Source organism: Struthio camelus, chromosome 3 (assembly GCF_040807025.1).
Source record: "Struthio camelus isolate bStrCam1 chromosome 3, bStrCam1.hap1, whole genome shotgun sequence".
NCBI lineage: Eukaryota > Metazoa > Chordata > Aves > Struthioniformes > Struthionidae > Struthio > Struthio camelus.
This window is the reverse complement of record NC_090944.1, coordinates 46762364-46786138: the sequence shown is the minus strand read 5'-3', so window position 1 is coordinate 46786138 and position 23775 is coordinate 46762364. Positions and strand designations below refer to the sequence as shown.

Genomic DNA, 23775 nt, shown 5'->3' with positions numbered 1-23775 from the left:
TGGCTTCAGAACACAAGGCTTCAGGATCTCTTGACAGAGAGGACTAGAAGTTGGGAGTATTTCCATGTAAAGTCTTTTTCATGAAAACATGCTCATCTGTTGAAACAAAATTTTTGTAGGGAAGAGCTGATTTGGATGATTTTGCCATTTTAAAAAATGGCATACAAAGGACTCAACAGATTTCAGAGCATATGGGGTTTCATTCTCCGCTATCTTACACATTGCCTAGCTGTTTACATTCTGACAAGGCAGATGTAAAAGACAACCTCTCTGCCTTGTTAGGATTTACTTCCACTTAGTTACAGGTATGATTGCATGCACAAGATTAAAAAGCCTGGTGAATCAGTTCTCTACTCCTTTTCCTATTTGATCATTGATCAGTTGCTATCTGTTTTCAGCCAATGTGTTCAGCCACATTTAGTTTTATATGCTCTTCATCTACTGAACTCTTCCTCTTTTGCTTTGCCTTTCCAGCCCTCTCCTGCTTTATCTCAAGTCTTTGCATCTTTCTGGGTTACTACATCCCATGTGTTTTGAAAGGAGTGTATATTTAGAAATCGGACGGGAATGGGAGGAAGAAGGAAGCCAGAATGATTTTGTTCACTGTATTTTTGTGGGAGCAGGACACTCTGACAGCAAAGCGAGGAGATGATACTTTCCCTTCTCTTTAGCGGCTGCACCTGAAATACTGCATTTCATTCTGGCATCCTACAATGAGAAATATGACGATGAAGAAAGAAGAAAGAAGAGCAGTAAAAGTGATTAAGAGACTAGATATACTACTGACTTATGAGGAAAGGCTAAATTAATTTTAAAAGGGTATGGCTTGGCCAAGCCAAGGACTACAGAAAATATCATAGCTGTCTGAAAGCCGACTGTAAAACTGAGTGAAGAGGGGAATTGATTGCAGTAATTCAGGGTGTGTAGAGACGATAAGATAAAATGCATACCCCCCCCCCCCATGCTTGATATAAAAAATAAGCTTGCCTACACTATAGAACTGTCTCCTTAGTACACTGGGTTATTGGGATTTCACTTTACTATTTAAAGAATGTACTTCAGAATTCGTAGTAAGTCTCTGTGCTATATTCAGTTGATTAAACTAGTGAAGATGCAACTTCCGCATACCTATATTTCTGTCATGTTGGAAAAAAGAGTCTCAAAGACCACAATGGCAGGCAGGTATATGTAAATCTGTATGTATGAAAGGCAAATCTCTGACCTACCTTGATTGTTTCTTGTGCCTTTGAGAACTGCTTTCCCTTAGTTCATGGTTGCCAACACTTAAGGGGTTTTGTGCAATTTCTCACAATTGCTTCAATCCAAGAATCTTCTTACTCGGGTTTAGTCTTTGTATCCCTCAGAAGATGTCTATCCTAAGACCAAGAGCATTGTTGTAGGTGAGATATCGAGAGGCAAAAATACTAGGAGTTAATGCAGAAACTGATTGTTTTGAAAGTAAGGCATATTTTTCCTTTCTCCTTTGCTGTGATCTTCTGGACAAGATCACAAGGTCCTCAGCAATTACATGTATGTAGAGGAAAAGTCTATTCTGGCACTCTTGTTCTAATAAAATGAATATTAGGATCAAAATAACTCCGCTTTCTCCATCCCCCTTTGCATGTTTAAAAACTATGATTGTTACAAAGGTTTAATATAATAAAGAAGCACGATGTGTGTTGTCACCAGCTAGCCATTGAGAGTTAATGATACGAGGCTCACTGAATTATTTTAGTATCCTCTGTGAGCATTAATGCATTTTACATTGTGAACTCTAATTGCGAACTTGATGTCCTAAATTGTTTGAGGTTTGCCTGTGTGGTTTATTATTCCTGAATATAAACTAGAAAAAGCACCAAAGTCTTGTTACAGAATCAGAGCAAAAGTCTATCTAGGCCAGCATTCTGTCACTTACAGCGGCCAACACAGGATGCCTAAGAAAGGGAGAGTTCCATGTGAACATGAACTCCCCAATATTTTTTCCTGTCCTCCACTGATTTGTGGCTATAGGACTTCCCAAGCCAGAGCTGGAAAAACTTCAGTACTGTGAGCAGAGTTGGCTGAAATTTTTCACTTGAAAGACTTCCCTATCAAAAGATTCTCCTTTTGATGAAATAAGTTTCTCTTTGAAGTAGAAATTTCAAAACAAAATTATGCATCCTTAATATTTCAAATATTTAAAAAAGTAAACTTTAAAATGTTTCATTTTTCAGTTTCTAACTCTGTAATATTTCATTTCTTTCACTGGAATGATAGTAGGAATCCCAAAAAAAAAAAAAAGGAAGAGAAAAAGACACTAGACCTAATTAATTATTCCATTCTGTGAGCAAATAGGAAAAGAAAAGTGCGAGGATGGGGATGAATTTCTAAAATTTGTAAATTTGTAATTTTTTGATTACCTAATGTAAAGAAAAATAAAAAAATTGATCTTTTTTGAATCTACTTTTGATCGGTTTTTTCTTATAACACATCTAACGTGAAGATAAAAAGTATTTGAACATTTTTTTGACCTATTGTAGTTAATGAAACTCTGTGGTCACCTGACTATATTAACACATTCAGTTTTTACTACTCTTAAAATTCAAAAGATACCCTAGCGCCAAACCCTCTTTAATTACAGTTTTCTGACGCATTTGTGATGCATAATGCATTTCAGTACCATACCGGATGCTTGATGTTGTTGAATAAACTCTTAGCAACATGCATGCACAATATAGATCCTCCAGAGTCCTACAGATCGAGTTGCTGCATTGTTTCTTAGTTCTATTAGGGCCTCCTGATGTCATTTTGACAGTGTTAAAATGCCCTAAAGAGGGTGAAAAGGGTGGCTTTCTGAGGCTCTTTCCCCTCTCTCAGTGCAGATGACCTCCGTGGAAATGCGGTACTGGCGTGGAACACATTAAGAGTCATACTAGTTGTAAGGTGAACCAGGTATACCTTCAATTTCTTTCCTAAGAATTGAGTAAAGCAAAAAATAACTGAGACTGCTCTAACTCACATTTGGGACAAGGCAGGTCTCTCTGGATACTCACAGCCAACAGCACAGGCCAAGGCTATATCATTGCCTGTCTTCCTTTTCTGCTATTCATACCCTGAAGGTAAAAGAAAGCACTGAAGAACCAGCTTCCTGCAAGTGGAAGAAAGGTTCCTGAAAACTTATTATAGGAACAGGTTCCTGCAAGTAGAAGAAATTTGAATGTACAAGCTACACACTTTTTTGAAAGACAGAATTAAAATATTGTTGTCAGGTGATGCTGAAACAAAAGAAAGGCAGATCACTTAAACACAGCAGAGTTGGGAATGGTTGATGTTGTAACAACTGCTAGCTTGACTGTGCCTCCAAAGGAGGTGGTGCAGACAGTGTAGCAAACAAAGGTCCTCTTCTGGCTAAGGCTCTCCTGCTTGAAGAGTAGCTCAGAATGCAATTTATGACATGAAATTAGATCTAGGGCTGGCAAAAGTTATCTTACAGCTAGGTTAAAATATTCTGAACTTCAGCACTCTGGTACCAAGCAAATAAACATGACATTTTGAAATTAATGTGGTGCTAGGGAAAATGGCCAGAACGCCGTTGTTAATATGGTTAAATCATCTTTAGGTCATACTAAAACAAGCCACTAAAGCTTTCAGTGCTGGAAATATTTTATTGCTTCTAATATAAATTCACTGATAATAGTTATTAGCATAACTGGGAACTGATCACACCAGAGGTCATATAGGTTCATTTAAGCTGGGGTCAGAGTGCTTTCTTGGATGGCAAGCAGTTTCAGATTTAATAATAATAACTTTACTGTGAAAAAGTCAACTGAGTCTTTGCAAAGTACAGGGGCACAGCTTGGTACTTTTATATATTCTATTAGAGAATCTGCTATGAATAGAAACTGCCTAACACTTCAGCATTTTTGAGGCTACCGGTAAAACTTTTTTTTATTACTATTATACAGTTCCAGAGTCACAGAAAAGTAGCTTGCTCACTTTTTTGCACTTTCAGTATTTCATGTACTCCTTCCAGTCAATATGTCCTTTCCAGCATGCTTAGATGAACTGCAGACGCATATATCTTGAAGCAGCTGCTGCAAGTCAATGAACAGGACCAGGTGAGATCGAAGAAAAAAAAGGTTGGGATGCATTCATTTGTTCTTTACTGTATTTTCAGCTGAAACTCAAAAAGTATTAAAAAGATAATTATCTATTGTTTCTACATAAGGTAGAGGTAGCTTTTATATAACGTACGACAGCCGTCTCTCCAGTCAGTTGGTATTTTGTCTGGCATCTAATATCTGTATGAAAAATGCCTTCACCGTGCCAATCTCACGTTGCCAAGTCACAATCCAGAGCTGCAGAAGAACAAAGGCAAATTCAATAACTGGAAAAATAAAAGAGAAAAAAGACTGGCCTGGGGCAAGTTTTCACTTAATGCTGTTAGGAGCCCTAGTGTGAGGGGAAGAACTGTTTCAAAGCCTGTGTTGTTCTGCTCTTCCTTCAGGATAGTGTTTGCTTATTTGCGTCTAGGTATAAGGAAATACGAGGTTAGTGTACATCAAACCCAGTGGAGCCCCTCAATGGAAAGCTGAGTATGTAAGACGCACTCTGCCAGAGGCTGAGATCTTTGCAGTTGTGGCTAGAGCTGCTGGTATCTCAGTTAACCTGTGTTGAGCTACTTCAGGTAACTCTACCCTAACTCTGCAATCTGCAGTAAAGATATAGGCTAGTTCATCTAGGCATCTAGGTTTTGTTTTCAGAAGTGACTGACATTAGGAAGTTTCCCTGTACAAGAGCAGAACTTAAATTTACTTAGATTCCTAAGTCTTTTCAATATTTTTGCGAATTGTACCCATATTCTGGCAAACCAGGCAAAAAACATGCCTGTCAGTCGATATCTAATCTGCGCAGAGGGTATTAGCACTTACAGCAATAATGCACCCATTAACATTAATTGGCATTCTTAGATGCCCTTTTTCCCCCTCTCACTTTTTGAGAGCAGACGTGATTGAATATTGATGGAGAAAATATTTTTGGAAAACAAATGAGAAGCTGATCTTTAACTGATCTTTAAGCATGCATACAAGATGTATGCTTTGGAAAATACTTAAGATATAATCACACATTGATATTTCCTGAGCACATCCGGCATTCTCATGGGACGCCTTCTTTTCCAAAACTTTCCTTCATGCATATATCCATATGATTTTGCATGATTTTAGAACTGTTCAAAAATTCCTTTCTCCTAGCTGAAGTTAACAAAGGGCTTCAGAAGCAGAAGGACAATAATCAAACTTGGGTGTTCAAGAATCACTGAAGAACTGTCCGGCTTTGGAAGTTGTAGCAGTAGTTTCACTTCACTGTGAGAACTTGCTCCAGGAAAGTAGCAGGTAACTCTGTGACTTCTACCTTCTCTTCATCCCCTGCCCGACACGTCTTCTTTCACATGGATGGCACTGTTGGTTATCTCTGTGACTGCAAGTACATTGGAATCGCCCTTTTTGTACTGGTGTTCCTTGAATTAAAACGTTACCCTTGGTGGACCTTGGTGGGTTGTTACTGGTAAAAGGAGTAATTGGTGATAAAAGCTTGGTATGCCTTGGGTGTGATCTCTTGTTTCCACTGCATTTTAGCAGTTCTCTTGGAAACTAAAGAGCATGTGTACATCCAGCCAGGAGACAAATGAAAGCTCTGAGCACCTTGCAGTTTCCTCCTTCGGTCGCTATGCTGTTTCTTCTCGTGTTCCTCCACATACAGAAGCACGCATGGCCACAACCCGTCAGCTTGTGTATGTGCCATCTGTCCCAGGAAAACAAACCTCTCAGATCACAGTTTGACTTTGCTTAAGTTTTAGCTGTTGCCTCCACACAGAGGTGCATTTATTAACTTTTACCTTTTAGTCTAAACAAAGGGTCTGGCATTTTCAGTGATACTTTTTGAATCACACTTGCCTGCAGTGACAGCAGTTACAGTCCTCCAGAAGACCAGGATGACTGCCAGGACTATTGGCTACAGTTTCCCAATACAGAGGTTTCACTGACTTGGTGAGCAGTATTTTCTGCTCACTGTCTGGCTGTAACGGTTCTCTAAAATCAGATGGATCACTGAAGTTTGCACTTTGCCTTAACTCTCAACATTTCAATAAGGGTTCCCTAAATCTCCTTGAGAAACAAATAAACCTTGGCTGCCTGGTGCCTGGTGATAGAACATTAATTACTTGTATATTTGCCCTGGATGATGTGGGGTTATTTTTAAAAAGCATTGGACAGTGTAGGCAATGAGTCTGTGTAAGCAGAGAAGGAAAACACATGTTGAAAAACTCTCAAGAAAGGCTAGACCTGGCACTTTAACAAAGATGTGCATGAGACAAACAATGCTGCAAAGTCTTGAATACCACAGGTAATGTGACACTGCAGATGTTTTTAATGGGAGCAAAAGCTCTATAGAAGTGTTTTCATCTGATTACACAATTACTTGTGTTGCAGGCTCAGAATTAAATAGTTTTCCAATTCAAATAGGATGAAGTAATTCCCGGGTTTTATGGTTGCCATTTACACCTGTAAAGATATGGAAAATGAAAGCTAGAGCAATCATGTTATTAACTTAAATCTCTTTTCATCTTTCTCATGAACAGGTTAACTCGTCTCATTATTTCTTCCTCAGTTAAGGCCTTTTGTTTGTTTCCTTCAGGTTAATTGATAATATGCTAATGAATAATCCCTCAGCATGTGAATTCACATTCTGTTTTTGTGTGAATATGAATTCACACAGAAAACAGAAAAAAAACATGACCTTAACAAATGCTAACCTTGTTGTGGTTCCATGCATTTAATTTATTCATGTTAAGTAGCTAAATTTTGGAGTCAAAGCACTTTTTAGGATTACTGACTGTTCCTTGGTCACAGAGATATTATCAACCCCAACACTCATAGTCAGTACACCTATAGGATAAATTTATATTTTTTGCAGACTCTTTATGGATAGATTAGAACTATTTAAGAAATGAAGATTCTGGTTATAATATCAAAATATGTCCCTTAGGAGTAGGAAAAAAACAAAAATAGCATTTCTCATTGTGGCCTAAATTTTACTAGTCTCTATTTACTATTTACTATTCTATAATTTTTTAAAAAAGTAAATTGAGTTACATTTATTAAATCTCATTTGTTACCTTGCCAAATATAATCCTAAGGAAGGTTTATTCATTGCTCGGGCAATGCCTTCTAATAGTGAAACATGAATAGGCAGAATGTGTCCTGTAATTACTTTTTAATGGCAGCTGCATCTTTGAGGGAAAAAAAAAAGTATTGGAATAATTTAATCTGAAAATAAAAATAATCTGTAGGAAGGAATACTTTGTGTGTGAAAAGGTCAAATGTTAACTTTCAGCAGAAAAGAGAGCTGAACATGTCTAGACAAAACTAATTGTATAGAGTATAGGTCTTTAGCTGGACGGGGAAGAGAACTAATTTTCCATTCAATTAATTTAAAGAAGAATAACATTATCACGAAGCTTGGGATAAATCTGAACAAATCATTTTTTCTTTATTTAAACTATATTTGCTAAAGGCTAAAAGTTTTTCTGTTAAGCAAAATGTTAAGAGATTTTTGAGAAGAGTGTTGTGTAGTTTGTTAAGCTTACTGCAGACTTTCTATATCTCAGCGGTTGGCTTGTTTACCTGCAGTAATAAAGCATTTCTGGTTTTGAAAAACAAACTAGTCATATGTTTACTCAGTCAGGCTTGTTTATATTCTTCTGTTAGTACAAAGCTACTTGGTCATGGATCTATGCCTGCCCTGTGTAAATAGGAGTGGGATAATGTATACCTCAATCTTATGTGGAAGAGAGGAGATCCATAAAGAACAGCCACAAAGCACGTGGATATGCAAGCCCTTAACCTTGGTCATTAGGTTGATTCTTTTTTGTGGTAAACACTTCCCCACCGGCAGGGACATTTGCCTACCTGAAACTAGTTTGGCGGTGTCACATGGTTGTGTTGTTTTTCACCATCTATAAATTATGATGGACTGTTGCATGCACTGTCAAAAAGCTTTTGCAATCAATAAAGTGACCACTCTGTGTAGCTTTTCAGTCAACTAGAACTTTTCAAAACATGTCCATTTTAAAACAGTTTCAGCTTCTCCTAGTACATTCTTTAAATTGCACATTCTATTTATTTTTTATTAAAAATATATCACTTATATTGGCTTCTTTTCTTTTTCCTGCACTGTGTATTCCTTATTGACCTGCTACAGCTGTTTTCATTTCTGTTGCATGCTAGATTGCTTTGACCGTGTTAAAATGCCGAGATCCACTTTTATAGGAGAGGAGTGCATTTTTTTCTTTTTTGCTATAGGTATATCAAATAAACTCTCTGGATAAAATTCAATAGTCAACTTGAGAATCCCGGAGATGTATTACATGGAACAGAAGTCAACAACTTACTTTTGTTGAAATGGGTGGAAATTATTTCATGTGCGATGTTAAATGCAAATTATAGAGGATATTATTTTGCTTACAGGATGGTCTTTGTATAAACACAATAATCTGAAAATAAGCAATAGGCTTATTTCTACAGCTTAAATGATTTGTTTACCCATTTCTTATTGAAATGTTAATACCTTTGACTATTTTCCTATTCTGATGAGGCAGTTTTTATCATGTTCTTTTTTTCTAATGTAGCATTTTTCTAATTTCAGATATGGCTCCTATTACTGTTATGATAAACTTAATTATAAAGGGGAGTAGCTCTGCTAGGTCAGAATAGATTTAAAAGTACAGAAGTTGCTTGACTAAATTTTGGTTCTGATGCTACAAACAGCTGCATATATTACATTTCATTCATTTCCTAGCTGAGTTCCAGTGAGCTTCGCGGAGACAGAAAGAGCATCAGACCTGTATTAGCATTTGTGTCAGCGGAAATATTTCTATTTGCACCTTATTCAGTGTAAAAGCAATATAGCTCTAGATCCTGGGGATACAACAATGCTTATTTCTTTTCCCCACAGTAAAAGGTAGCTTACAGAAAAGAAGTAACGAATAAGAAAGTATAACAGGTTCTGTTTTCAAAAATCTCTGTCCTATTTTATTCCTCTAGAAGACATTGATTTCCATAAAGCAGGGTTAGGTTAAGGCTGAGCTTTTTTGAACCCATCCCTGTCCACTACTAGTCTCTCCCTTCCACTTTTGGACTTTTTTGGGAACCTAATTAAAGCTAGTGAAAACTTTCTGGGTTTCTACTTTAACAGAGGTGCCGAAATAGAGAATAATTGTGAGAAGTGAAATAGCAAATTCACTTTTACTCACCATATAGTGGTGCTTAGATCATGCCATCATATTATTACTAAGATTGTTAGTTGCTGGGAGTTTTGTATTCTGAATGTGTCTAATATGTCTATGTCTATGTTTCATGGCTGATACTCCACTTAATGACAAAGTAGCTCTTCAGCTGTTACAAAACTTCTCTGGCAACATGTAGAGCATTCTGGAGAGGTCCAGCGCTTTCCTTTAACTCATTAAAAAAGGCAGCCTCTAGACAACATAACAAACAGATGCATTAAGTATTAATATTTCACATAAATCAATAGATTTATGTACCCATTTGAGTCAGTTTTTGTTACTATCTACATTTCTCTCAGGATAGTCTGAAAACCGACATTTTGAAAAAGTTGACAGTTACAAGCTTGTGGAAATGTTTTCTCCTTCTTTCATTTTCATCTGCATCCTTCATACAGAGCATGGGGATTTATGCGTTTATCTCATTTTAAAGAATTAAAATGTTGATATAATTTGGGGGACAGGGGATAGATCTAATGGAAAACAAAAAAATATAGCAAGCCACAATGGTTTGTGAAGGGCTCATAGCTGTCAAACATGCACAGCTGACAGTACTTTGAGTCAGCTCGATTTGCTTAGCTGCATGTAGAAAGAGTGACTAGCATTTGTGTATACGATTATATTATAAGCTGTATATATGTATGCCTGAACTATGCACAAACACTATAAATACGCACTGCTGCGTGGTTTAGTGCATATATGTTGGTAAAAAGACCATGTAGGCATGTTACAGAGTCATAGACCTTAACCTTTTCCAGCAGCTGTTGTGTGACAGGGAGGCTGTCATGTCCCCCCTCTTCGCTTTCCTCTCTCCTCACGCAGGCAGCATGGGCGGCTGTTAATGGCCCAGCTTCCTTACTCAGAAGCATTAATCTTTTCAGTATTCCTCTTGCAGCATGAAAGATGCACTGGGACTAGTCTCTCTTCCCTCGAGGAAGGAAATTAGCTCCCTAACAGCTTGTTTCAGGTGCATGAGGCAGATGCCTAGCATTTCAGCTATACTGAAATATATATATGCTTGCTGTCCACAAATAAATATTCATTAAGTGCTACGTAAGCATGCTCTAGAGTCAATCACCATGGTTTGCTAGAGTGACTTAGCACTCTGTTGAAGGTAGCAGGGTGATGTTCGTTCATGTTCTTGCAGGAAAAACTCCTGAAAACATTTTTATGGACTTTCTTTCATTAGATGTCCCATATTTTTGGGTCTGCGAAATAAAAGCCTAAATGAAGTGGCTGGGTTCACTACAGAACTCTTTCTTCTGCTTCCTTGACTGACAGAAGAATAATAGTTTTGTTTTTCTTCTGCCCTCCTAGCTGGCTGGTAATTCCTTTTCGCCTTTTCTCTCTAGATTGTTTTTTCTTCTGCAGGACAGATTGGAAACAAAGACTTGATTTTCTCCTAGTTTGTATCTTATGCAGCCAGTTATAGGTGTGTGCCAAGTGTCACCTTACTACAATGGCAATGTTTTATAGAGGTATAAATTAGAAGGTACAAGCAGTACAAGCAATATAAAGAGTACGACAGGAGATAATCAAGTCCCAGGGAAAGAGAGAAGCTGTGTTTAAGTCTTACACCATCTGGACATGACTTCTTGTGAGTGCTTGTGAGTTTAAAATATCTGTAGGTGCTGAGGCATCTGAAGGTTCAGTGGCAAATGCAATTTGTACAGAAGAAGCAGCTGAGTCCCAGATCAGCATTTTACTAACTGCTAAAAGGAGATACTCCTAAGGAGGGTGGAGCAGACAGATTAAGCTTCTTTCTGTTTAGAAAAATAAGCCTTTATAAAAAGAAGTTTTCTTTTATTTTCTTCCCTTCAGCCTATTGTTTGCATAAAGCTAGCCATAGGTGTGTGAGCACAGGAAAAATGTGGTTGTGCAAGAATATTGGCTGCACTGATAGTACAGCACTCTTCACTAGGAGGAATTGAGAAAAAGCTGGCTGTAAACTGCTCACAGTGAAAAAGGTTGAATACAGAGCTTTAAGCCACGCAAAAGCAGGATGCAGAAAGAAAAGGACCTGAGGAGGGCTTGTAACAGCGATGTCCTACAAAGTAACCAGTGAATCATCACACTGACTACTTGATATCATTAAACCCCATCTCTCTGGGCCTGTTTATTAGAAAAATCTCATATTGTGTCTCATCGCTTTCACAGCTGTACAACACCAGTCCCTTGAAAATTCCTTAGTGTGCCTCTGATCTCAAAATACCACCTCTGCATATCTTTTGCCGGAGCCTTGTTTCTATGTGCTTTGGTGGAAGGACAGCATAATGCTACTTAGTATAAAATGTACCTGGCTGGTGAGAACATAATAAAGAATTTGTTGTGCTGCTATATAGCTGAGCCGAGACATAAGACAATGCTGAGATGAGACAACGCTGAGAACTCTTCACTAAAGGAACTAAAATGTAGACAAAAATAATTTCTTACAGGTCAGCTCATTAAGAACGTTACCAAAGTACAGGGAACTGGCTCCCGCCTTACTTTTTTTCCATTCCTTTTTTTTTTTCTTTTGAAGTTGAACCAAATTTGCTTAATTAACTTGGGCATCAAAAATGGTCTTTATTTCTTCCTTCATATTATTTTCTATAAAAATAGATCTGTGAGAGCAAGGAAGAGTACCTGGCAAAGCAATGGGCATGTTTAGAAAGAAATGACCCCTGAGGTGGGGAGGGCGGGGGGAGGGAAAGGCTGCTTTCTGAGGCAAAATAGTTATTCTTGCTCCCCCTGGCCCTATCCTTGAGATAAAGCAAGTTTTAAGGCACAGCACAGGCTAGGGGTTCCCAGAGGCAGGAGGGGCGGGACTTGCAGCTGCGTTGCCTTGCGTGGTGGGGCAGGAACTGATGGCTCCTGGCTGGGCAGAAATGAGGCCGGGGCCTGGGCCTGGGCAGGGTGGGAAGAGGCCCCGGGGAGGTGGGCAGGGACAGGGAGGGCTGTCAGTGATCTTGCCACCCTGACAACAAGTAACTCCTTCAATGGAAATGCACTGAGGACTTATAAAATGCATGTCTATCTTAATAAATAACTCAACCAATGGGTTTTCTGTCTGGAAGTGAGACAGATCCTATCTGAATAAAGCATTCCCTTTTGCAAAATAGAAACCTGAGAGGAGAATAGAAAGCTATAAGCAGCCGAGCCTGTCAGATGCTAAACATATTCGCAAAAGCACAAGGGCAAACATTTGAGTATCCAGCCTGAACGTCATTTTTGTTGTTGCTGGACATCCACAATTCGCACTGCCTTTTATCTTGGTAGAGGATGTACCCAGTGTCACAGGAAGTGGAGGCCAAGCAAAAACAGAATGAGGACCTTACAGAGTCCATGCTGTCGCTGCAAGCAATCCTGGCATTTTTTGCGCCCTTCGCCCCACCCAAATGATAGTTTCACAAGCTGCAACTGTGCCCTGCAAAGCATCTTCTGGAATCTCTTCTGCACGTGTTTCCTTAACCATGTCAGTGGGTGAGCACTTACGGCTGAGAGCTGCCTGCGGTCTTTTTTTTTTTTTTTTTTAAATACCATTTTCATCTGTGAATTTATCTAATACTTTCTGTACTATTTTCCTTGACAAAGAGTTGGTACTCCTAACGGTCCCTATTATATTTACACTGTCCTTATTCAGAGTAGCTGTAATTGAGTATGATGACTTGACCTGGGGCTTTCTGGCTGTCACAGTGGTTCTGAAGTACTTTAGCACTTCTCTGGAAAATATTATTTAACTGTGATAAAATAGCCATTTGTGGTTTGGGCAAGGTTACGTTTGTATTTCAGTGCTACTGCTGATAAGAAAGGTGTCAAATGGATGCTATCAGTTGTGTAATAGACTATGGTGTAGCCCACAATATTTCTTTTTTTTGCTGATAAAGATTGTCTAAGAAATTCCTGCCTCTCCATCCTACCCTCTGCCCTGGACATTCATTCCCATCTCCATGCGGCAATGTGCTTAAGGTGACAGTTTGTGGGGCTCTGCTGAAAATGAGACGTGGTCTGAGTTGCATTAGAAAGCACAGTATCTTTGAAATCCACATGATTTCAAGATGTAGTGTAGGTCTAGGCGTGTAGGTTGACAAATCTTTAATGACCTGAGCAAATACTTACTGGCTTGGTAAAAACTTAATCCAATCCTATATGTAATCTGTCCTCATAGATGTATTCAGCGGAGGTTTAAAAAAGGAACAAGCTCATGAGACTGTATTTCAAGAAGCAACCACAAGTTGTTCTGGAAGCAATTTACTGCTGACCAAACTCTCAAATAACAACAGTTAGGGAGGATGTATGCATAGTAAAGGAGATTCTTAAAAATGAAGAATGAATGTCTTTGCATTTTTAACACCTTTTTGAATCTGACATACTACAGCTTATATTTCATTTTTTGAAGTATTGAACATTCACTGAATTGTAACTTACAGAATCTGAGCACAAGTCCTTTTTTTTTCTTTCCAAGTGATTCCAAATTAAAATAGTATTATGTTTACTCAAAATGGAATCAGAATTATAGCAAACAGTATTACTGCTTATTGGTCAGCACTTCCGGTCAGCCTCCTGGTTCTGCTAGCCTTACTGAATCTGGAAATGATCCCACTGCACCTAATATACCTTTTCGAGGCCTGAGTAATATTCCACATAAGGATAGCTGTTCATATAACCACTAGACCAAGCAAATGTGGGGGCACGATGACACTTTGTGATTCAGAAGAAGCTCATACATGACTGAGAGACATTTTCAGCTCCTAAGGGCTAGAAGTAGGACTGCAAATTTGATCTAGTCCCCATTAAATAGCTGTGTGGAGTCTTCCTCCTCCACCCATTACCTTCGGGGTAAAGGGAGAATTATTTTGTTCTCTGCTGGGAAAAGAAAGTGGAAGAAGGGTCCAGCTGATGAGTTTCTTTCTTTTTCTCCTCGGTGTTGGATATTAGATCTCTTTCCTGTGAGAGGGAAAGAGCATTCCCACCTTAGCAAGGGAAGCATATATTCCCAGATGAGTGGATCTTGGCAAAACTAGGAAAGAACTCACGTTTTTCCAGCCCAAATTAAATAGAAATCTCATAGGTAACCTTCTCTTCTTAATTTTGAATCTACAATATTTGAAAAGGCTTAGGAAACACATATTCACTCTATCTCTAAACAGTACCATAGCTAATTAAAAAAGGTGAATGCAAAATGAACTCATTTATATTCAGTAGTCTGAGAATAATTTTCCTTGGTTCTACTTGAGGACACTGTACTCTGCCACAAGCACTAGAAATTTTTCAGGTTCTTCAATTGCATTTGCGCTTCTCTTTTAAGAATAAGGTTTTCCAAAATGATACCAACAAAATATGTCTTACCGTTTTTAATTTGATTTTCCTGAGTACCCTTGAAGAAGCGGGATGAAAGGAAAACAAGCGTGTCTCGACAGCGTCATCTAGTGGCAAAACACATACGAGGCCCGCTACATGTTTAGCGAGCAGCTGCCGCTCATCCGAACAGCTAGTCAGCACCTCCTTTACACACTGATTAATGATTGATCCACGAATTCGTCCTTTTTTGGGAGGTCTCCCTGTACATGGTGTGCAGACTGTTTTCATTCAGAACTGACCGGAAAGTGCTTCTAGCAGTTTGCACAGAAGATGATGAGGCCATTCTTATTGCGCCAGGGAGGGGTCTACGCTTTTGAGCCAGCTGCTAAGAAAAGTTTGCCATTTGCACATCTATGTAATGAAAACATAAAGGGAGATGGTATCTTCCAAGAAAAAAGTATTCTTTAACGTAGTCTGCTATGGAAAGTCATAAAAATGAGAATAAAGGTTATGAATTTGTGTTTCGTAGGGATCTGGTAAAGTAAATGGAGAAGCATGTGTTTTCCTCTGAGTTAGCGGAGCTAATAGGAAGTATTCAACCATCACTAAATTAAAAAAGAAGACATATAGGACAAAAATCACGGTATGTATATATGTATACATACATACATATATACATATACACGCACACACATATATATATTTCCCAAACAGCTTAGCACTGCTGATATTTGAGCTACTGTGCTTTGGTATGTTCACCAAATTGCAAAAACCCAGCCTACCAGTCAAGGTGTGGATCTTCATCTTCGATTCGTAATCTGTTAGCGATGTATCTCCTGGGTCAGAAGACGACAGAGGAATGTATTTTTACACAACGTATACAGTTGCCCAGCAGCACTGAGAATTTTGAAATGAATGTAAGTATAGGAGTTAGCTTGATGCTTGGGAGAAACACTTTAATGAAAAGCAGATACAATTATGGGTATATTGAGATACACCACAAATATATTCTTTGGGCTCCCTTTCTAAGAGGTCTTAATCTCAGATAGGCCCAAAAACAAGTCCTTGAAGGTATTATCCATTTGGGAAAGAAAGTAGAAGAGAACCGAGCATTTTTTCTACTATTTATTGTTCAAACCATGATGTCTTACAGACGTGGATAATTTTTTGGCCCACAGTTCCATTAAAACTTCCATTTTTTATTTGCAATCTGAGACTCATTTCTGAGGGCAAAGCATCCTACAATGATAGTCAAAACTATGAAAATCTGAAGAAAAATCATTTTAAATTACAAGATCACCAAACTAAAAACTTAAAACTGTGAAACAGAAAAGTGCACACTTCTTAATGGACTAATCTTCTCTAGGAGGAACCTTTCTTTAGGAAAAATATTTAAAAATAATAAATTGTAAGCCTTTCAAAACTCATTTAGTAATTATTTGGTAAGTTTTTAGTATAACGGAATAAAATTCTGGGTCTGTTGCTATGCCACATTGGAATATGTAATTTTAGGGAACATTCATTAAGAGATCTTTCTGCCAAATACTGGAGGAATTAAGGAGGGCAACTGTTCTTAATCTGCTGATGGTCATCCACAGGACATTGACTACAAAAAAGAGAGAGTAAATGTCTTCTTGACTGGAATTCATGTAGCAAGAATCTTTTCCCTGCAAAAGCCTTTTCAGTAAGACAATGTCGGTAGACAGATACTACGTTTTATAAGACGAACTTGTCTTTTGTCTGTTGTTAGAATACTATGGCTGCAACAATAATACCTTTAAAATCACCAGTAATATAACCTGTTTCTGAACTCATTAAGCAATATCTTGTTTCAGACACTTGCTGAGTTACAGTTTAAGAAGAGTCTGTTTAAAGAAGCTATTGACTGCTTTCAGTATTGCTAGAAGAGGTATAAACGTTATAGGAAAAGCATTGCATTTTCATGGCTGACAGACCTGCAAATTCTTCAGGAGGCAAAGACAACGGATCCATAAAGTCCACAAAATTTCTGACATGACTAAGAGAGAGAGCAGGTTTGGCAGAGCTCGCATATTTGAAGACATTTTTATTTTGCTTAAAAACAAAACTTGTTCAAAGCAAAACTACATTGGGTAGGCTACTTGGCTGATGCCTTGATCTTGATCTGTTTTCCCATGGGTATCCAAGGTATTTCAGTCTTGTAAACTAACTAACATAAACCACAGCGTCCAAGAGCTGATCAGGAGTTTTTGTTATCTTTGCCAAAATATAAGTAGGAACAAATCCCTCATCAGAATTCAACACTATGCCAAAAAATACTTCATCTTCATTATAAGTTCAGCAGCAGTGACTATTACTACAGCACAGATTACATAGAGCACATTAAAAAGAAAATTATTTCAAATCAAATATAAGTATACTTTTTGCTCTTACTTATTACATGTAAGTTAGAGGGATCTTGGATCAAAATGCAAAAAAATAAAGAAAAGATTTGTATAGATATCTATGATTTTGAATATATCTAAGCCATCTAATGCAAAATTTTGGTTAAAAAGTCTACATGGAAGATTATCATTTGGAGACTTACCTCTAAATTTATTTGAATTTCATTAGAGTATCTCAAAATATGTAGTAACAGGCAAAGGAATGGATGCAACTGTGATGGGGAGAAAGCAGAAGCCTCTACTCCTTTATATGACTGGGAGCTCAACACTGCCCGAACCACTGCTAGTAGAGGAGACAAAAGTCTACTTCAGTATTGATACCTGGAAGCAAAAAATTTGAAATAATCAGAAATAATTACATTAAACTTGGGATTACTTTATAAAAACTTATAAATTATTTGAGTCTATGAAATCCATCAAAAATTATGCATGCTCTCTGTGAAACCAGAAAAAAAATCATGCAAACGATCATTTCCATCATGACTGCTAATGAACCATTTCACCTAATTTAATTTCAACACAATTTTAAAAGCATATGAAAATGCAACCTTTTATAATGCAAACATGCTCATCACAAATAACTTGAAAGGCTATGACCATGGATCATAAGAAAATATAGTGTGTATTTACACATAGTAGAATGGCAGTTCATAGATATGTTGCTACTTGGGTTTTGCTATTAGCATCCTGAATAGAAACTCGGATACATGTATTGAAGTCACTACAACTAAAGTAGAAAGCTATTAATCTGAAATTCTGAAATATTTTATTTAAAAAAACTAAACATTTCCTAATACATTATTCTGTCTAGAATACAACTTACATATGTATGACCTTTTTAAAGTGAGCATAGATGATAGCTGGATAGATTGGAATTTCCTGGGAGGAAAAATGAACTTTCTAGAAAGTTTTTTTCCACAATTTGGGATAGCTTTGTTTTAAAGAATGTAGAAAGAAACTCTACTCTACTTTTATATTTGTAATTTCATCACACACTAAAGCAAAAATAAATACTGAAATATTTAGCATTTCTTATACAGGCTTTCATTAAACAACCACAGTCATATTTCCTTCCATTTTGCAGTGCAGTCAATGGTGAGAGACAGGCTCATGCAAGTGGTAATTTAAAGCAATTAAGTTAAACTCCTGTTCTGAGCAGTCCCAGTAGAGGAGCCTATTCTCACTGATTCTACGTGGAGACACGTCTCAGCTTAGATCACCTTGCATGCCCAAAGGGAGGAAGTGTGACTAGTCTTTCTTTCTGACACAATGGCTTTCTCGAAGATATTCGATAAGTTGCTAGCACAGCTGAGGCTACCTCAACAGAATAGCCTTGAGCTCTTGGCCTGCACTCAACATCTTCTGATACTGTGACCATTGCATACGCAACCATTAACGACATCAACTAGAGAAAAAGCTCAGAATATGAAGAAAACAATGGTACTATAAAGTTTTCTTTACAGAATGACTCTGCTAAGCCTGTGAGCTGCTAACCAAGTAAAACTGTGGCATCATCTGAGTGTCAGAAGAGCTTTTAGACTGCAGATGGCACTGCAAGGTAAGTGGAAAGGTGTGTCTACTAGCTGTGGAGATTTTATTCTCTTAAGGTTTTTAATCTCCCCAGTACTCTTAAGTCACTCAGAAAACTGAGAAAGAAGTAAAATAAGGCCAGAGGAGACCTGTCCAGAGGTAATGTAAAGGGAAGGCCATGCTGTCTTTGTAAACCTACCATTTAGTGCTGCTCTGTCCCATTTTGGGAACTTTCACGTACCCAATACAACAATCTGAGTTCTGTAGAGACCCTTACGTTTCACCAGGTGGTGAGTCACAGCAGATGTGGGTGGGAGCAGTGACTCCAGCTGCTCCCAGCTCCCCTGGGTCACACAGCCACAGCAGGACAGACCAGGTCCCCAGACATCACTTCAGCTGGGCCATGAACTCCTGCAGAAGGTATGAATTCAGCCAGCCAAGAGCGCAGCAGCAGACTCCAAGGAACAGGCTGCATGCCCGTGTCCCCCATGCTGTGAAGCGCATCGTGACGTGCTACACTTCACACAGCACATGGCAGTACATGGGCACGCTCTTCCACACAGACAGAGTGCAGCTGGCCTGTGCCCTTCAGGTGCTCTCGGATGTTGCTGCTGCCAGTCTCTCAGAGCGCCAAACAAGGGTGTCAGACACCTTGTTCAGGGATAGCACTAACACAGACCAAACATAACATCTGCGCGTTGTGTCAGCTGCTCTGTAAACAGGATGCTGACCTACTCTTTACAAAAATTTTTTAAAAACAACTTTTTTTTCTTTTCATCATCAGTACGTGACAAGAAAGGCAGTATCTCTCCCTCTGTTCCCACAAACTCAGAAGTTATTAACAGATCCTCCATGCCTCCTAGCCCCCATCATGATCCTGCCCCTTCTCTATCTGCGAGATTGCCACAGGACCAAGCATGTTATCTGTGACAGTTAAGAGATGTACAGCCCCTGGTAAGCGCAAGAGGACATCTCTGGTTCTGCTGTCCTTCTGCTCATCTCTCCCTTCCAGAGATAGCTAATGCTCTGAGGCAGTCTACAGTTTTGCACCTTCCACTCAAGAAGGTCAGGGTAGGAGGAAGATGTGCAGGCAAGACAGATCGCAAACTGAGTTTTCTTGCTGCGCTTATACCTATAAATTCCCCACAGTGTAACCCTGTTTAAAATCATACTGTTCTGCAAAACACGTAAAGTCATGACAGATAATGTCCATTTCACATGCATTACAGCTTCTGACTGTATTAAAAATTATATTCCAGTCACTGAAAGTAGCTGTCTCTTGAACAGTTCCCAAAAATAACTGTCTTTACTACATAGGGTATGCAAATACCATTTCTTTTTATGTACATTGTGCCCTTTTCCACAGGCCTTTGCCAAACTGTCTTCTTTGGTCTTGCAAATACAGCAATTCTGCACAAAGGTGGGACAGTGCTTTCCTACCACATACAGCTTATATCACTCATGACAGACTTCTGAGTATCTGGTCTAGTACAATACGCCTTGGATATCAGAAACGCTCTCAAGGTCTAATTAGACAAGGTGAAAATCTTTTGAGTTCAAGAAGAGATCTCAGAGCATCTGAAACATCACAGCTATAGGGAAGTTCCCATTCTTATGGGAAGAAAAACCTGTTTTGCTAGAACAATGGCCTGTTGAGTAAAAGGTCCTGGGTAAGCTCCTGGGAGCTCTCTGCATTTTCATTTCCTACTTCACCTTCAGAGGGGAACCGAGTGGACTTCAGGGAGTCCCCATACTTCACCACCCTCCTTTCTATGCTATTTTATCTTCAGATTTCTTCTCCACTTTCTCTCAGATAGTATGAGTACATGGAATTTAGTAACCCCGTCTCTTTGAGTAAGAGGAGAGACTTTGTTAAGCAAGACATACACTTACTCATTATAAATTTGGAGAAGCTTCACTGGTACAAGAATGCTTCATCTGAGTGTGTGGCTGTCTGAGAAATAAACAGTAGTTTAGTTTTTTTGCATGGAAAAGCATAAGCTGTCTCTGTGAGAACTGTTACGTGAATCTTCCTCTATCAGTTCTGTGTTACGAATTTCACAGTATTTTATATTCTTTTGCTCTCTTCAAGTCCATAAAACAGAAAAACCAGCTGGATTCATGAGGAACTTACTCAGTATCAGCAGAAGGTAAGCCTAAAATTGATTAATTTTTTCTTCAGCAGAGAATATTACTGCTGCCATTAAGAATTATTAGTCAAGGCTCCAGAGGATACTGATAATAATTAGGCCAGCTAAGGCGCACAAATAGAAATTTGAAGGGGGAAATCTGTCACTAGACACTTTGGCTGAAAAGAAAAAAACATAATTACTGTCTTGTTTGATACATAGACTGAACTTTTTGATTACTGGCTGATAAAGTAATTGTCCTCTTTTTTCAACATTCAGAGTCAATTTCAGAAATCTATTAAGTGATTGTTACAGTGATAGCATAAAGCGCAGAGCCTATTTTTTCCTTACTGTGACCTACACCTCCTCTTTTAATTCCTGCACTAGCTGAAGTCTGGTGCAGCAGACAAGCCATTCAACTTTACCTCAATATTTCTACAAACTATACTGGATGGATGGATATGATTCATAAGTTGTCAGAAAGCTGTCCAACTGGTAATGTCCTCCCGATAGTCTAGCTTCATCCCCTCTGACCTTAAATGAGTACCACATTTGGAGCACAGCCAATCTACAACTCCTCAACAGTCAAATGAAAGAGATGCATGCTAATACAAAACATACATTCTGGAGGATAACAAAGCTTCTTAGAATTGAAATTCCTCCTAAAATTCTGAGATTTTTGACTTTAAGTCTGGAACTGCTATAAAAGGTAAAAATGATGGAGAGAGATACATTTTTTTCCTATAAGATAATTAGGTGCTTATTTGTGATAATTCAGACATTTCCACTGCTGACTGAAAAAAAAAAGACGGACGGCTCCTAATCGTCAGGCACTTACTACATGCTTCAAGTGTTCACAAATCTGACTGTCTGCAGTATTCAATGAGAAAGACTTTTCAGTGACTTCTTATTAATTGCTCATCTCTATTACTTTTAGTTTCTTCTAAAAGGCTTAAGATGGTGTATTTTTCCACAACATTGTAATTTTCCATTAGTTAAAAAAAAAAAACCCTGCAATTTAAACAGAGGCTCAACTTAACCTGTTTGAGCTATTTTTGTGTTATAACAAGTTACCTTAGCACCTCAAAATATCTTGGCAAATCAAACTATCATCCTGATTCTATTAATGATATTCATCAGTTAGCTGTTTTGCAGACACAGAGGAAGATAGCAGGGACTTATATTTTTGACCAATGAGATGCAGACATTTAAAGAACATCTCAAGAATAAACAATAGATAAAGTAGTTAATATCCTATTTTTCCACCAAGATATTTAAAACACTGCAAAGGACATCAAGAGTCTTACATATAAGCACATTGCTTGTGCTTGTTGGTTACTCTGTCAAGTTTTTGGTTGACCCAGAGAGACTCCATCAGGTCCTATTCATGAATCAATATTATTTTCCAACTTTTCAGTGGAAAATAATTGCCATAGTTTTCCCTTGCCATAGTTTTCTATTCTTTGCAAAAGCATTTTGAGCTGTGTGAAAGAGTAAGCACCTAAAGTGCAGTCCAGCTTGTTAGAAATTGTTTTTCTCATATATAATCTTTTACTGTTGTCTTGGGTCTTGCTGTACTTTAAGCCTCTTGATCTTGCCACTGTACTGTTCACCTCTCCAAAGGAAGGCGGTCTCAGCTAGTTGCTTGAATTCATTTTTACACAATAAGCCTTTTTTATGACTGATTTCAGCTGTATTTGCATCTCCTCATTACCCTGCATGGTCATTAGTGTCTGCACACCAGCTGGCAACATACCTGTAGAAAGACTACCTCTGAGATATGCTTATGATTGAAGTAGAAAGAAGCTGATCACTAGGAAAACAAAGCATAAATAAATTTCACATAGCATGCAGTTACAGGGGTGAATGACTGCTAGCAAGCTGAACCTTTGTACAGAAAAATGGAGAAAGAAGACTGCATAGTTCCTATTAACAGGATTATATGACATGGGTAAAAATGCCTGTAATTCACTTACATACAACTTCTACTTTTGGTTTTTCCCCCAGATTGGTCTGCTGCAGAAGATAACAGTAACTTTGTTCAGCTTCAAATGTTTTATGGTTAAAAATTAACTAGATTGTTTTTAACCCTTTGCCCCACTCTTTGCTTGCACTACTCAAGGGAAGAATTACAGCCTTTACCAAAAGGGCATAGAAAATTTGCCCGTTGACATTAATATGGTCTGTATTCCCTCTCTGGGAAGCTTCTGGAAGAAACAATGTGCAATTTTTTACTCTGCATTTTGCATTCTATACTGTTTGTCTTGTTTCGTAGCCTCCCGCTCTAAGATGCTAAATCCTAATTATGGTCCAGATTACCAGTACCTCCTGTTACATCATTCAAGCCATTAATTAAAAAAATGAATTGAACTGAGCCCTTATGGAGTTTACTTGAGAAGCCCACTGAGTGAACCATAATGACTTTGCAAGCGCAATCTTTCAAGGCCTTGTGCACAAAGCAACCTTGCTTATGAGAGTGCCCTCTGGGTTAGTGTCACAGGCCTCACTAAAATCAAGCTGTATCATATAAATTAGGCCACTGGCTGTATCAAAGAAGGAAATTACATTGGTCTAAAACAACCTGTTCTTAAGAAAGCCTTCCTGATGCTTTCTGTCACTTCATTACTCTCTACAGATATGCAAAATGATTATTTATCCGTTTGCTCCCTGGAGGCCGTGAGAGCCGTTGGCTTGCCTAGAAACCCTTCCTCCTTCCTCAAAGCCAGGCACCGTGCCCCTCCTCACCTTCCTCACCATAGCAGAGAGCCTCATGACTTTCATGAGGTTAACACCACTTCAAAGAGAGCTTTTGCTTTTTTTCTTAGGCAGGCACCCGTTTCATTTAACTACTCCTGAGCATGGTTTTGCAGTACCCCAGCCAGCACTTCCAGTCACACATTAAAAATAACTTAGGTAAGTATCTGGCATACACATATTATAAATACACGTAGGCATCTCACACTTCTTTTTTCAATGAAGCCTGACAGGAAAAAAAACACAGGAGCACCTCAGCTTCCTCCCGTTCACGTGCTATTTCCCAGTGGACCTCTACCTCCCATTTTCCCCCTCTTTCTGCCTGTTATTGGCACCCCTT

The 23775-nt window shown here is 38.4% G+C and overlaps 1 long non-coding RNA gene across 1 annotated transcript; it reads right to left on the bottom strand.

Moving 5' to 3' along the window:
- Nucleotides 1–1240: 1240 nt before the first annotated feature.
- Nucleotides 1241–23293, bottom strand: LOC104139893 (uncharacterized). Its single transcript, XR_693173.2, has 6 exons — nt 22658–23293; nt 20446–20506; nt 17166–17343; nt 15382–15496; nt 3976–5781; nt 1241–1376 (listed from the first exon to the last, which is right to left on the bottom strand). It is a non-coding gene; the product is annotated as an uncharacterized lncRNA (long non-coding RNA).
- Nucleotides 23294–23775: the final 482 nt, after the last annotated feature.